Below are 14,383 nucleotides of genomic sequence, written 5' to 3' on the forward strand. Positions count from 1 at the left end.
CACTGTCAGTGTGGGAAGCAATAAAAATGAAAAAAAGCTACAGAGCTGAAAATTCAATATATATGATAATACACATAAATCTATTAGAAAAAAAAAAAGTAAAGCAGAATTAATTACATTGCAGCACCCGGAGGGCGAATAAAAATGGTAAAGAATTAAGAAATAAAAAATTCATACTGTAATTAGAACTTTGCATACTAAAATTAGGGAAGGTGTTTTCTGATACCATCCAGAACCTTCCTGTAGAGCCCCCAGGAAGGGAGCAGGGCGTGGTAATTATGCAGCAGGCCCTGAAGGTGTGGGACCCGTACCCAGACTTGCAGAGAGGATTAAACATCCACTTAGGCTGAGAAACTTTTTAATTTTTCAACTTTTCATATCCAAATTATGAGGGGGAAAAAAAGGCTCCAGAGAAACACAGCAGGGCATTATTTATTTAGACATTTAATGAATAACAAAGTAGTGTTTCTGTACGAGCTGCAGAAGCCAAGGAACACTTTCCCCACAGCCTCACACAGCCATGAATTTGGGTGACAAGCAGGGATTTGATGAGGGAATATCTGGGTGACTTGGGCAGATGGGAGGTGTCCTACCCATGGCAGGGCTGGAAATGGATCTGCACGGGCTTCACGGTCCCTTCCAACCCAAATCACTCTGGGATTCTGTGAAAATTCCATGATTTCCTCAATTCCCCAAGAGCCAGCCTGTTTATAGACTCCCAGAATCCCAGACTGGTTTGGGCTGGAGGGACATTAAAGCTCATCCCATCCCACCCCTGCCACTATCCCAGGGTGCTCCAGCCTGGCCTTGGACACTTCCAGGGATCCAGGGGCAGCCACAGCTTCTCTGGGCAACCTGTGCCAGGGCCTGCCCACCCTCCCAGCCAGCAATTCCTTCCCAATCTCCCACCTCTCCCTGCCCTCTGGCAGCGGGAAGCCATTCCCTGTGTCCTGTTCTTCCATCCCCTGTCCAAGGTGGGATATTGGGAAATCCTTCCCTGGGAGGGTGGGGAGGCTCTTCCCGGGGAGCAGGTTGGGTTCACCAGAGGATGGACAGCTCCAGGGCTGGTGCTGGGCCAGCTGTGTCCCCAGAGTGCTGTGCCAGCTGTGTCCCCAGGGTGCTGTGCCAGCTGTGTCCCCAGAGTGCTGTCTGTGCCTGTCCCTGTGCCAGCCCCTCTGGGCACTTCAGACACCTGAACTGGGCTCTCTCCTCCAACAAACCACTGAGAACCCTCTCACCCTGAGCAGGATCTCCCATCCCCTGGACCATCTGCTCCTCAGTGGGTGCTGCTCTGAGGAAGCAGAGGAGAGTGTGGGAGAAGATAAAAGAGAAAAATTAAACCCTTCCTGAAAGTTTCATCAAAGGCCTGTTTGCGGTGCCGAGGGGGATGCTGGAATGCTGGAATGCTGCCTCACCTTCACTCCATTCATAAGCCCCACCTCATTATTTCCCAGCATCATCCCTGGCTTTGGCAGCTCAGAGAGACGAGCTCATGATTTGCTTTCTTCTGTGACTGATCAAAACACCAAACATGAGTGTCTGCATCCCTCACATCACCCTGAGTCTTTGTGCTGGAAATTTAACTTTGCTCGAGGGGGAAAATAATAATAAATAGTAATATTAGTCCTGTGATCCCTTCCCTGTTCAAGACATGAAGCTTCTCAGGCATTTCAGAGTCTCTGAAAACGCTGAACGAACAGCCTGAGATCAAATAACTCCAACACAAACCCTTTGGATGTTCTGAAAGCTGCAGATGGCTGCTGCCATCATTAAATTGAGCCAGGATTTGATTAATGTCTGGGGAACAGGGATCCACTCCCCATCCTTTCACTCAGTTTGAAAAGACTGGGCTTGCCTTTGGCTTTTTAAGAAGTCATTTTGTTTACTCACAGGGAGTAAAAGGCACCCTAAAACCATGGCCAGACACCCTAAAACCATGGCCAGACATCCCAAAACCACGTCCAGGCATCCCGAACAGCCTGAGCAAGTTACAGATGGATCCACAAATCATGGAATCATGGAATGGTTTAGGTTGGAAGGGACCTTAAAGCCCATCCAGTGCCACCCCCTTCCACCAGCCCAGGTTGTTCCAACCTGGCCTTGGGCACTCCCAGGGCTGGGAAGCCTCTGGGCTCTCTGGCTTTGCTGGCTGTCATTCCTGCTGGCATTCCAAGCCTGCAGTGGGCAGTGGTTCCCAAACTCTGTGCTCTGAACATTTGTTCCTCCCAAACTTTTGATTTCCTCTCTGGAAGAGCACTTGTCAGGCCGGGCTTGTTTTGGTTTTCAAAAGCTGATGCCAGAAGAACTTTCCCATTCTGTTTGATTGGAGTATAAATATGGATGTGTTCTGTCCTAAATATTTCATGGGCAAAAGCTGTATTTCTTAATCCCCACATTAGTGGCACAGCAGTTCTTCCCCCACCTCCCACTTCCCTGCCCAGGAGGTTTGTGCTGCTGGAAGTGCTAAAAGCCTTTGCTGAGCCCCTGCTCCCGTGGGACAGGAGCTTCCTCAGGGACACATCCCTGGGACAGCTGGAGAGGGAAGGTGAGAATGGATCTTTCATAACCCAAGCCCTGCTCTGTTCCTTCCTGTCCTCACCCTGCAAAGTCTCTCCTTTTCCTGGGTGATGAGTGTTCCTGGTGAACAGCAGGGGATGAACCCTCCAGCTTCCACGTTCATTCCACAGGGCAGGACCGTGAGTCACCCGGGCTCCTGCTCTCCCTGGATGCCAGAGGAGCTGTCAGGGAGGTCAATAATCCCTGTGTATTATCCCTGAGTGAAATAAAAAGGGAAATCATGGATTTGGATGGCACTTCAGAAGCTAAAGATGCCAAGGAAAGCCCCTGGGATCTGATGGATCCCTGTCCTTCCATGGGAGCAGTGGGCACCTCAGAGGCTGCACTTCCAGGAGTTTCTCACTCAGCCTCCTTGTGGAGCCTCCCAAAGCTGCCTGAGGAGAATCCAGGCCTGGAGATTCCCATCCCAACACCCTTCCTGCCTGTTAACCCAGCCTTGGGCTGTGCTCTGCTCTGTGTGCCTGGAATGGAGCGTGGGATCCCCCTTTCCTCCGGGGCTGGGCTCTCTGCCCTGGTGCCTGGTGGCCTGGCTTGTTCCATGTGGATTCCTGGTGCACCTGGAATGCTCACAGGAGGACAACCCCTCTGGGGAAGCAGCATCCACGTCCTGAGGTGCTCCAGGAGGATGCACAGACCTCCAGGCTTGGTGGGACCTTCCCACCACAATGCGGGATACAGGGAGTGGTTCTAGGAAAACTGTTTCTACTGGGGAAAACACGGACTTCTCAAGGTTCCCTTCTGGATAGAGCTGGGTCTGGTTTCTGTTCCCAGAACAGAAGTACCTGGAGCAGCTCCACAGATGGTGTTTACAGCTCCAGATGCTTCACGTGAAGGGGACTCAGTCCTGCCCAGGCTGAGCCCAGAGACTGGAGCCTGAGCCCAGGATGGCATTCCAAGACTGCATTTCCCAGTGCCCTGAAAATGCAGGGACCCTGGAAGGCAGGGATGTGGTTTCAGTGCTGCTGGAACCCGCAGACATTTCTGTCAGCTCTGCAGGGCCGGACACTTTGATCCTTTGTGCTCTCAGATTCCCACATGAAGGCCTCATTCCAGCATGAGGAAGAGCAAAAAATTGCTCCTTAAAGAAGAAAGGATGAGGGAAGATAAAGAACCTCAAAGCAGGAGCCACTGCTCGAGATCTGGAGAGGAACATGAAACTCCGAGGCGGAATCTGCTCTTCAAACCTCCGAAGGTTTTCCAGGGAGAGCTCATTTATCTCCTGGACAATGGGGCTCCACAATTCCCCACCCTGTGCCAGTGAAATATCCATCAAAAGCCACGGGCTTTAACAGGCAGACTTGTTGCTTGCTGGTTTCTGATCTCTCCGTGGGAGCAGCAGGGAAATTGGGTCTGTTGTCAGATCTCTGACACGCAAAGTTTCGTGTCACCTCAGGAAACTTTTTCAAATATTTTGTGTCTTCAAAGGGGACCTGGAAGTTCAGTGGGAGTCTGGAGTTGACACATTAGGAACTGGCCTCAAAGTCTTTTCTCCGTCAGTGGGTTTTAAGATTAATACAAACCCTGTAATAAATTCATGTCTGTGCACTGGAGTGGGAGGGAATGAGGGAATGAATCCAATCCCCAATTAAAGGCCCTGTGGAGGTGTGGAAGGACACCACGAGCACAACTACAAAGCTTTCTGTGTCTCTCTGATCATCCTTGGATTTGAATTGCTCCAAGAATCACAAAGCTGTCCCTTGGTTGAGCAGGAGGTGCCACCAGAGCAGAACTGGTCTGTCACCTGGTGCTGCAGGAGCCAGGCATTTCTGGGGCAGCCTTTTCCTCAGGGATTTCTTCCTGGAAAGGGTGGTCAGGCACTGGAAGGGGCAGGGATAGGTAGGATATTGGGAAGGAATTGCTGGCTGGGAGGGTGGGCAGGCCCTGGCACAGGTTGCCCAGAGAAGCTGTGGCTGCCTCTGGATCCCTGGAAGTGTCCAAGGCCAGGTTGGAGCACCCTGGGCTGGTGGAAGGTGTCTCTGCCCATGGCAGGGGTGGTATTGGATGTCTTTGAGGTCCCTTCCCACCCAAACCAGTCTGGGATTCTCTGATTCCTTCCCTGACTGCTTGACTTGATTCCTCTCAGTGACACAACACAAACCATGTCAATGCAGAGCTGGGGATACAGAGGAAAATAAGATTTCCCAAGTTTGAGCACTGATTTGATTGACTAAATTGGGGTCTCTCTGACTTATGAACCCAACTTCTGAGAACCAGCTTGTTCTGAGAACTGATCAGTGGCCAAGTGGCCCTGAGCTGATGGAGCAGGGGGTAAATCCAGCTGGAGCTGGGTAAATCCAGCCCCCAGCTGGAGTGATCCCTGGGGATACTCCGGGGGAAGCTGGTATAATTTTTTCAGTGATACATAACCAATTCTACCCCTTTGTATCTACCAACCTGCTTCTTCTTGCTTGCAAATGTACAGTTCTCTAGAATTATAATAAAATTCACAATCTCACCTATCCGTATAAAATACAGCCTTCCCAGGTGTCAGGTGGTTGCTGCATAAATGAATTTAAAAAGCATTTAATAAACCACTTGCATTTAGAATTTGAGCTAGAGAAAAGCAGCAAAACTGGAGGTTTGGATGCCAGTCAGTCCCACACTCTGAGCAGTGCACACACCGTGCTGCTCACACAGCCCTGCTCCCAAAACACAGTTAACCTGCAATCTCTATTTACATCTGATCATCTCCAAAGAATGGGGTTAGATATTCCTTTGATTAGTGCCATCTGAATTTCCCAGGAACGCAGCTCCTTCGTTCCACAGCATTTATGGACGTCGGCAGGGATAACAGGTGGGAAGCACTGCAGTGACTCCCACCCGGCCCTGAGTGACCCCTCATTTAAATCTGAGCAGGGATTTGAAATGTCAGGCTGGCTTTGTGCTAAAACACAGGAAAAAGTGTGACATTTGGAACCACTGAGGCCATCACCACCTTTCTGCCTTGGGCAAGTCAGGGTGAACTTTCCATGCGTGGAGCTGAACCAGCCTGAGCCCTGCTGGGAGATCGGGGGGGGCACCGGCACCGGGAGCTGCGAGGGGGAGCCAGGCTGGAGGAGTCCTGGAACACCCTGCTCTAGTGGGAGCTGTCCCTGCCCGTGGCACTCAGGTGGTGATGGGTGGGATGTGCACATGGACATCAGGAGGGGACTGAATTCTCATGGACTCACAGGGGGGTTTGGGTTGGAAGGCGCCTTCGAGCCCATCCAGTCCCAGCCCCTGCCATGGGACACCCCCCACCAGCCCAGGGTGATCTCCAGCCTGTGAAAGGGAACCTGGAAAAGCACAGGTGTGGTTGAATGCTGGGAAGGGACTAATGACTTGTCCCTGCTGTGGTCCCAGGAGAGGATGGACAGTCCTGAATCACCCCTTGGAGCCGACAGTGCTTTGGTGTTGATCAGAGTGCTGATCAGCTGAGCTGTGCTGGAGCAGCAGGGAACCCTGTCCTGGGGGATGTCAGCTCAGCATGGCAGCAAGGGACAGGACTTAGAGAAAACCTGGGAGTGAAATGTCCCTGGTAAATCCAAACCAGCAGCACATTCCATTTACTGTATTTACAGATGGAGGCATTGAAGTGTCAGTGGGAATGGTGGCCTGGGGATAGTTTGGGCTGGGGCATCCCCAGGTGTTGGGGAGTCCCCTGCCTGTGCCTGGTGCATGGCCTGCAAGTCTCCAGAAGGGGGGATTTTGTGTCTACTTTCTTTATAAAAGAAGTTTAATTAATCACTCCTGCTTTAATTAGAGATGTTGCCATTGTTTGGACTGCTGGCTCTGCCTGAGGAATTATCCATGTAAACCATTATTAATGGCAGGATTTACACACCTCTCTCCATAACCCACTGCTTCTCAATCCTTTCACTCTCTGGACTTTGAAGGTTTGGCTCTGCTGAGCAGCCTAATAAAGGGGCACAGGGAGATGGAACTCACTCATTAATAATTGGTGATGTGCTCTGCTCAGCAGCTGAACAGCAACATCTACAGAAAAGTTTTGAGACGGAATCCAAGCTGGCATTGGATTTAATCAGGAGTTGGGATGCTCCAGGGCATCCCATGGAGAGAACAAACCCCACCTGCTCCTGTCTGCTCGTGGGTTTGGGAAGCACCACGGTGAGAGCCCAGCTCAGAGTGAGCCCTCAGCAGAACTGCAGATGATGTGAGTGGGTCACAGCTGGCTGTCAATGTTAATAGCTGTTTTCCTGATCCAAACATCCCATGGGTGGCATTTGGTAGTCTGGCTAAAAAGCCTGGCTACCAGGGCTTAGGGTCCAGTGGCACCAGAGCTGCTCAGGGATAGGGGACCAGGAAGGGATGTGGGGCTTCAGCAGGGCTTGGGAGACTGAGAGAGGCCATGGACAGAGGGGTGGCTTCCCAGTGCCAGAGGGCAGGGAGAGATGGGAGATTGGGAAGGAATTGCTGGCTGGGAGGGTGGGCAGGCCCTGGCACAGGTTGCGCAGAGAAGCTGTGGCTGCCCCTGGATCCCTGGAAGTGTCCAAGGCCAGGTTGGAGCACCCTGGGCTGGTGGAAGGTGTCCCTGCCCATGGCAGGGGGTGGCACTGGATGGGCTTTGAGGTCCCTCCCAACCCAAACCATTCCAGGATTCCATGATTCTGTTGAGGAAAAGCCAGTTTTCCTTGATGACTTCTCTGTTTAAAAAGTTTTGCATTCTTGTAATTAGTGGCTTAAACTTGTGTTTCAGAGTTAATCATTTAGGAGCTGACTTTAACAAGTGTTTGCCTTCAGAATCTGATCTCAGCTGCCAGCTCTGGCTGCTCCATTCCCCAGCAGGATAATGACCCCAGCATTAACAACCCTCCTGCTTGTGCAGTCCAGTCACTCACTCCCAGGCAATTACTCTCCACTGTGGATCCAGGAGGAGAAGAATACAAATGGAATGTGTGACCTGAAGGGCAGAGGGGAAGGAGTGGGTTTGGTTTATGTTAAAAGCAAAGAGCTCCCAGTCCTTCTGGCAGCTGTGCCTGGAGAGGACCTGCATCCCAACAGGACCATCCTGACCTGGGATCTCCCCCCTAGTCCTGCTCTGTCTGTTCTCTGGAAATCCTGTGCTGCCTGGAGCAGGTCCTGGGGCTGGAATTAAACATTACCCAGATATTGGGAAGGAATTGCTGGCTGGGAGGGTGGGCAGGCCCTGGCACAGGTTGCCCAGAGAAGCTGTGGCTGCCCCTGGATCCCTGGAAGTGTCCAAGGCCAGGATGGATCAACCTGGGCTGGTGGAAGGTGTCCCTGCCCATGTCAGGGGTGGCACTGGATGGGCTTTGAGGTCCCTTCCAGCCCAAACCCTTCCAGGATTCCAGGAGTGCACACAATCCAAATTTTGGAAGGTTCCATTGTGTTAATGAGCACTGAGAGAACTGGCCTGGATTCTCCATGCCCAGTGGAAATCCCCAGGGGTGCTGGCAGGGGTTTGTGCCAGCCTCTCACAGCACCCAGGGGCAGCAGGGACAGGATGATCCCTGGGGTTGGGTGTCATGGCCTGGGCTGTTTCACAGGAAGGAATTTTGGGCAGTGATGACGTCCTGGGGCACATGGAGAGGTGCAGTCCCCAGGTATCAGCTCAGTCTGCTCTGTGCTGACCAAACCAAGGTCTCAGCTCTGCTCCAAGAGCTTGTTCTTCCTTTGGAGCCCTGGGAAGGGGCTGGGGCTGTGTGTGCCTCAGTGCTGGGTGTGTCCCAGCCATGGCAGCTGCCTGTGCTCGGCAGAGATGGCACAGGGATGGGAGGGCACAGCAAGGGGCTCTTTAATATTCCCAAAGCCATTTGCATAGTGCCTTAGGGTGCCTGTCAGCTTCCTGTGGAAAGGCACAGAAACTGCAGCTGGGCCAGGACTCTGCTTTTCCTCTGTCTCACAGAATCCCACAGTGGTTTGGGTGGGAAGGGACCTCAAAGCCCATCCAGTGCCACCCCTGCCATGGGCAGGGACACCTTCCACCAGCCCAGGCTGCTCCAGCATGGCCTTGGACATTTCCAGGAATCCAGGGACAGCCACAGCTTCTCTGCCCAACCTGTGCCCACCTTCACAGGAAAAATGTGCTTTCTTGTGTTCAGACAGGATTTTGTAGTGTTTAATCTGTGCCTCTGTCCTGCCAGTGGGCAGTGCTGAGAGAATCCTGGTTCCATCCCTGTCATTCCCTCCCCTCAGGAATTTATCCCCACGGATAAGATCCTCCCCTATTAAAATGAAATTGTGGCTTGGAAAGTACAATGTCCTGGGGCAGGGAGTTCTGTAATGAACTGCAGAGCCACAGTGACACAGAGTGGTCCCTCTGCTTCAAAAACCTACCACGTACAACATTTTTGGGGGAGATTTTTCTCTTCCTGCCAGAAATGTCTTTGATGGTGAGACTGAACCAGGAAAGGTTCATGTGCTGGGGCAACAGGGCAGGGTGTGGGAGGAGATGAACAGGGACTGAAATTGTGAACAGTCCTAAAAATCACTGTTTTAAACTCGAGGTAAGCCGTTTTTCTTGTTCGTGGCAAAAGGAAGAGGAGCCCTTAAATTCTGCAGGGTTGTGCTCTGGGCACATCAGGGGCAGTTTGGCTGATGTGTCCTACCCTGAGGGTCATCAGAACAATTCTGTGTTTGCTCCTCCTGCTGCAGGAAAAGGCCAGGGAGGTGCCCGGGCTGGGCTGGGCTCTGTGGGTACAGCAGTGTCCAGCACAGGCAGGAAGATTCCTGTTCTCCAGGAATAAGAGCTGCCTGCTGAACAGCTGGGGAGGGCACAGCTTTGACTGGTGGTCTGAGGAAAACAGGGATTTTGCTTTTGTCCCTGTGGAAAGGACTGCCTTGATGATGAGTGTCAGGGGAAGGAATGTCTTGTCAAATCACCTGCAGGGGGTAAAAGGAACGGAACACGGACCCTCTGAAGCTGTGGGGTGAATCTGCCACTCTCTGGGATTGCTGGGGAAGTTTGGGAGGTGAAATATGGACATTGCCTCCCCTGGGCACACAGGGAGAGGTGGGAAGGGGATGTGATGCTCTGAACAGACCAGAGGGATTGCAGGATACAGTGGGACAGGGTACCACACTCTGGCACATTCCCTGTGTCCTGTCCCTCCATCCTCAGCAGGTGAGGAGCTGATGGAGGTGCTGCACAGTCAGGGGGAGTGTCCCACCTGCCCATCCTTGTTCCCACATTCCCATCAGCTGCACTAACGTGTTTCTTCCCTTATTTTGGGCAATGGCACTTGTTGGACACAGAGGGAAAACATCTGCCATTCCCGCTCGGATCAGCTGCTTCTCACACGGTGCTTTAAACACCTTCCAGTGCTGTTTGCTCTTCCCGCCTCCCCCCTCCAGCTGAATTACTGAAAAACCTGTCAGATAGTTTCACACATGTGTTTGGCCTTAATTAAGGAAGAGGAGTTTTTTAATTGATTTTCATATTCCATTAGAAGCACAAAGCATTTCCAGCAGCCTGCCTGGCACAGGAGGAGCTGAGCCTCTCATTCACCGGCTGTTGCTCCAGCCTGGATCCCCATGGAAATGGGATCCTGGGAAAATGCTGTTTGTCCTGGTTAATACATGTCTAATCTTGTGGGTGTTTCAGCCAAAGCTGAGCAGGAGATGAAGGACCAGATGTGGAGCTGTGGCAGGGTGTGGGTTGGGTGTAGATTGTAGATATTGGAGTTCCTCTGCCCACAGCAGGACTTGATCTTGGATCCTGCCTTTTTCCTCTCTGAGATCCTGCTCTGCACAACCCACTCCCAAAATTGGTGCCCAGAGCAGCTGTGGCTGCCCCTGGATCCCTGGAAGTGCCCAAGGCCAGGTTGGACAGGGCTTGGAGCAACCTGGGCTGGTGGAAGGTGTCCCTGCCCATGGCAGGGCTGGCACTGGATGGGCTTCAAGGTCCTCCCAACCCAAACCAGCCTGGGATTCTACACCTGTGGATTTTCCAGGAAGTATTTTTCTGTAGCCAGCAGTTGTTTGGAAGTGTTTGGGAACTTCTTCCTCTTCCAACAACCTGATAACATACAGGGAAATACTGAGAGACGATGCCTGACCTGTTGTAGTTCCTTCCAGCTGTCACATGGAAAACAATACATTTTCATTGGATATTAGGAAATTGTTCCTTATGGAAAAGTTTTCCAGCCCTGGCACAGCTGCTCAAGGCAGGGGTGGATCCCCATCCCTGGAGGGATTTCCAAGCCCTGTGGATGTGACACGTGGGGACATTGGGCAGTGGTGGCCTTGGCAGTGCTGGATGTGATGAGCTCCATGATTCTTTTTCTCTCATTCTTTCTGAATGGGCTTCAGCTCCAGATTAAACCCCTGAGAATAAAATTTAATAGAATCAGAGAATCCCAGATTGGTTGGGTGGGAAGGGATCTCAAAACCCCTCCAGTGCCACTCCTGTCCTGCCATGGGCAGGGACACCTTCCACCAGCCCAGGTTGCTCCAGGCCCCATCCAACCTGGTCTTGCACACTCCAGGGATATGGAACGAGCCCAGAGTGAGGAAACTGCAGCAGTAGATGTGGATGAGGGGAGATTTCCCCATTCCCTTGTGCTCAGGGTTCATCAGTGCCCAAACCAGTCGGTGCCACAGCCAATGGATGAGCAGAACAGAACCCAGCTGTGGGTTTGGGCTCAATAACTCACCAGGTCAGGGCTGAGAAACACTGAGGGCTCAGCCCTGGGCAGGCCAGCCCCAGGGAGATCCTGCTGAGGGGACAAGGCTGGACAGGGATGGGTGTGAGGGGACAAGGCTGGACAGGGATGGGTCCGACCCCGCTGGCTTGCGCTGATCTCAGTGCTGTGATGGGTGCCAGCCATGGCCAGTGAGCCCACGTGGTGCAGGCTGGACACAGACACAGCAGGGGCTCATCCCATTCCCCCTGGGCTGTCAGGGGATCATCAAACACAGGGATTCATCCCATTCCCCTGGGCTGTCAGGATTATCTTTGCCCGAGCAGGAAGCCCGTTGTTGCTGTCCCATTTAGGGCACAGGCAGGGGGTTTCCAGGCAGCCAGGTCCCGTAATGTGCTGCTGGGAGTGAGTCATGAGCATTACCAGCAGCTTCCCTCAGTCCATGTGGGAAGGGGCTGTGAGGGAATTTGAGTGCAGTGCAGCCACTCCTGTGTGCAAGAGCAGGCTGTGGCTCCCTGTCCTCCTGGAGGAGCCCCAGCCTCCCTCAACACCAACACTTGGTGCCTCACAACTGCCAGGGGTCTCACAACACCCTTCCCAGGAACAGTTTGCCTTCACTCCCTGTTCATAATTTAAGGGAACTGCTGTAAATAAGCTGTTCAACTAATAAACACCTGGGGTTCCTTTTATTAGAAGGAACCAAGTAAATGAATCCCCAGAATCAAGGCAAATCGATTCACTGCTGTAATTCTTACAGAGCGAGAGATGTGGTTTGGAAGATTTAAAATTCATTGAAATCCCTGCAGTGCCTGCAAAGGATTTATTTCCTTATTAATGAACATTGTTTACACTGTTGGTCCCCAGCTCTGAATGAGCAAACCACTCACAAAGAGCAGCTGAAACAGGCAGGGTTTAAATCACTGATGGTTTAAGGTCATGCAAACCTTGTCCCAGGCTCAGAGAACACGGAGGCTTCATCTGCCTTGGTCCCTGTGAGTCTGGATCGGGCCCCAGCTGATGGTTTGTGTCCTGGTAGGATTCCATTCCCAGTCAGGAGGGTTCATTTCCAGGCTGTTCCGTGGATTCATTGCAGTGCTGTGTGGAAGCTGCAATCCTGTTACCCTGGAACCAATAAGGGGAATGAGGCAGGGCTGAGTTTTACAGCTCCAAAATGCACCCTGTGTCTCGTAGCACCCTTATAAAACTTGTTGCAATAACTTCGTGGCTCTGCCAGCAGCCAGGGAGGGGTTGTGGCGTTTAAAGCTTCTCTGCAGTGGCTGAGCCATCAACACAAAGCCCAGAGCAGAGCAGAGCTCTCTGATCAGGAACCAGGGTGTAAAGCTACAAGGGCGATTATCAGGGAATCCTGGAATGGTTTGGGATGGAAGGACCTCAAAGCCCATCCAGTGCCACCCCTGCTGTGGGCAGGGACACCTTCCACCAGCCCAGGGTGCTCCAACCTGGCCTTGGACACTTCCAGGGATCCAGGGGCAGCCACAGCTTCTCTGGGCAACCTGTGCCAGGGCCTGCCCACCCTCCCAGCCAGCAATTCCTTCCCAATATCCCATCTAAATCTACATTTTTCCAGTAAGAAGCCATTCTCTGTGTCCTGTCCCTCCATGCCTTGTCCCCAGTCCCTCTCCAGCTCTCCTGGAGCCCCTTTAGGCCCTGCAAGGGGCTCTTGGGTCTCCCTGGAGCCTTCTCTTCTCCGGGTGAGCCCCCAGCTCTCCCAGCCGGTCAGGCAGAGGGATCTGGGCAGCCTCAGGCAATATTAACGTGTGAACTGATTTGTGCTAGGGTTTAAGGGTGTCTTTCATGTTGTGTAAAGAAGACAGGAGGTCCCTGACAAGGAGAAGGGAACACAATGGGATAATTGGATTAGGAATGGCCAGCCCAGCTCAGCTCCCACAGATCACACACAGAGGAGCCGAACTGAGCCAAGACAAAAGATGAGCCTTCCCCAGCTAATGAGGAATGAGATCCAAAGGGCTGAGTTTCCTGAAGTGCATCCATTAAAAAGTTCAAATGAGAGCTGCACAATTGGATGGAGGAGGAAAAGGCTGGCAGAGCTTTTGTGCAGGGGATGCAGAGGGAAGGCACTGAGAGCACAGATCTTTGGGAAGGGTTTGGAAGAGAGTCCTCAGAAAGGGCACTGCCTGAAAATGGAAATAGTTTGTGAGAGCTCTCCAAGACTGACAGAGGGTCCCTGGTCACTCCAAAAATGTCAGGATGGCTTGAGTTCAGAACTGATTTTCCATTTGGAGAAACACAGTGAGAGTTCTGGTTCAGTGTTGGCAAGGTGAGTGTTTGATCCCAAAGGTGTGGTAATGCCTTGGGTCCTGAAAGCACGGGAACGGTCTGGGCTTCTGGAAGGTTGCAGCAAATGAGGTGGTGGAGTCCTCATCCCTGGAAGTGTTCAAAAAACAGGGATGTGGTGCTTCAGAACATGGTGAACACGCCATGCTGGGGCAGGGGTTGGACTTGGTGATCTCAGAGCTCTGTCTTGGTGATTCTGTGATCAGTGAAATGGCAAATCCTGTCCAAGAAGCAGCATTTTGGTTATCATGGTCACACCCCCCACCAGCTGTGCCTGTGCCCATCCCTTCCCACATCCACTGCTCTGCCCACGGGGAGTTCAGACAAGGAGAGTCTGGATCCCCCTGCTCTCATGGCCAAGGCTTCCTTTGCCTCAGAACAGCCAGAGCTGCACTTTTATCTGTCACCTTCATGCCCAAGGTCACTTCTGCTGCTCAGGTCACCTGGAGGTTCCCTCCTCAGCTTCCACAGCGTGGATCCCATCTGTCCCACATCAGAGGTGCATTAAAGCCAAGGCCTGGCAGTGCTGGGAAGCAGCAGTGTGTGCAGGGAGCACCAGTGACTCAGTGCCATCATGATGGCCTGGTGCCCAGTCAGGGGGCTGCCCACGGAGGCCGTGCCCACTCTGGTGCCTCCTCTCTTCCTCCTCCACAGATTTGGTGTTTTAGAAAATGCTTAAAATTCACATAAACTACTCCTTTGGCAAAGTTTGACTAACCTGAGCCAAGGGAGTAAGGCACAACAGGAGAAGATGGGATAACATCCTTACCAAACCTTGCTACTTTATACACAACCAAATGCTAATAATTTTCGATCCCAAAATCTCATTTTTTGATATGAACAACTTCCATTGAAAAATGAGAAGGATTAAGATGGGATCAGCTCCT

The 14,383-nt window shown here is 52.2% G+C and overlaps 1 protein-coding gene across 19 annotated transcripts in view; it reads left to right on the forward strand.

The window, feature by feature from the left end:
* FANCM (FA complementation group M) overlaps nt 1-14,383 on the forward strand; it is a 316,043-nt gene that overhangs the window by 88,103 nt on the left and 213,557 nt on the right. The window contains exon 24 of one of the 19 annotated variants that reach the window (XM_050335688.1): nt 7,733-7,759. The exons of 17 other annotated variants lie outside the window; for them this stretch is intronic. The gene's annotated coding sequence lies outside the window, so the exon portion shown is untranslated. Of the gene's footprint in view, nt 1-4,467; nt 4,489-7,732; nt 7,760-14,383 lie in introns of those variants that run through there. One more of the 19 variants, XM_050335694.1, reaches the window with a different exon arrangement.

Source organism: Myiozetetes cayanensis, unplaced genomic scaffold (genome assembly GCF_022539395.1).
Source record: "Myiozetetes cayanensis isolate MyiCay16 unplaced genomic scaffold, myiCay2020 scf6-25, whole genome shotgun sequence".
In the NCBI taxonomy this organism is placed as follows: Eukaryota; Metazoa; Chordata; class Aves; order Passeriformes; family Tyrannidae; genus Myiozetetes; species Myiozetetes cayanensis.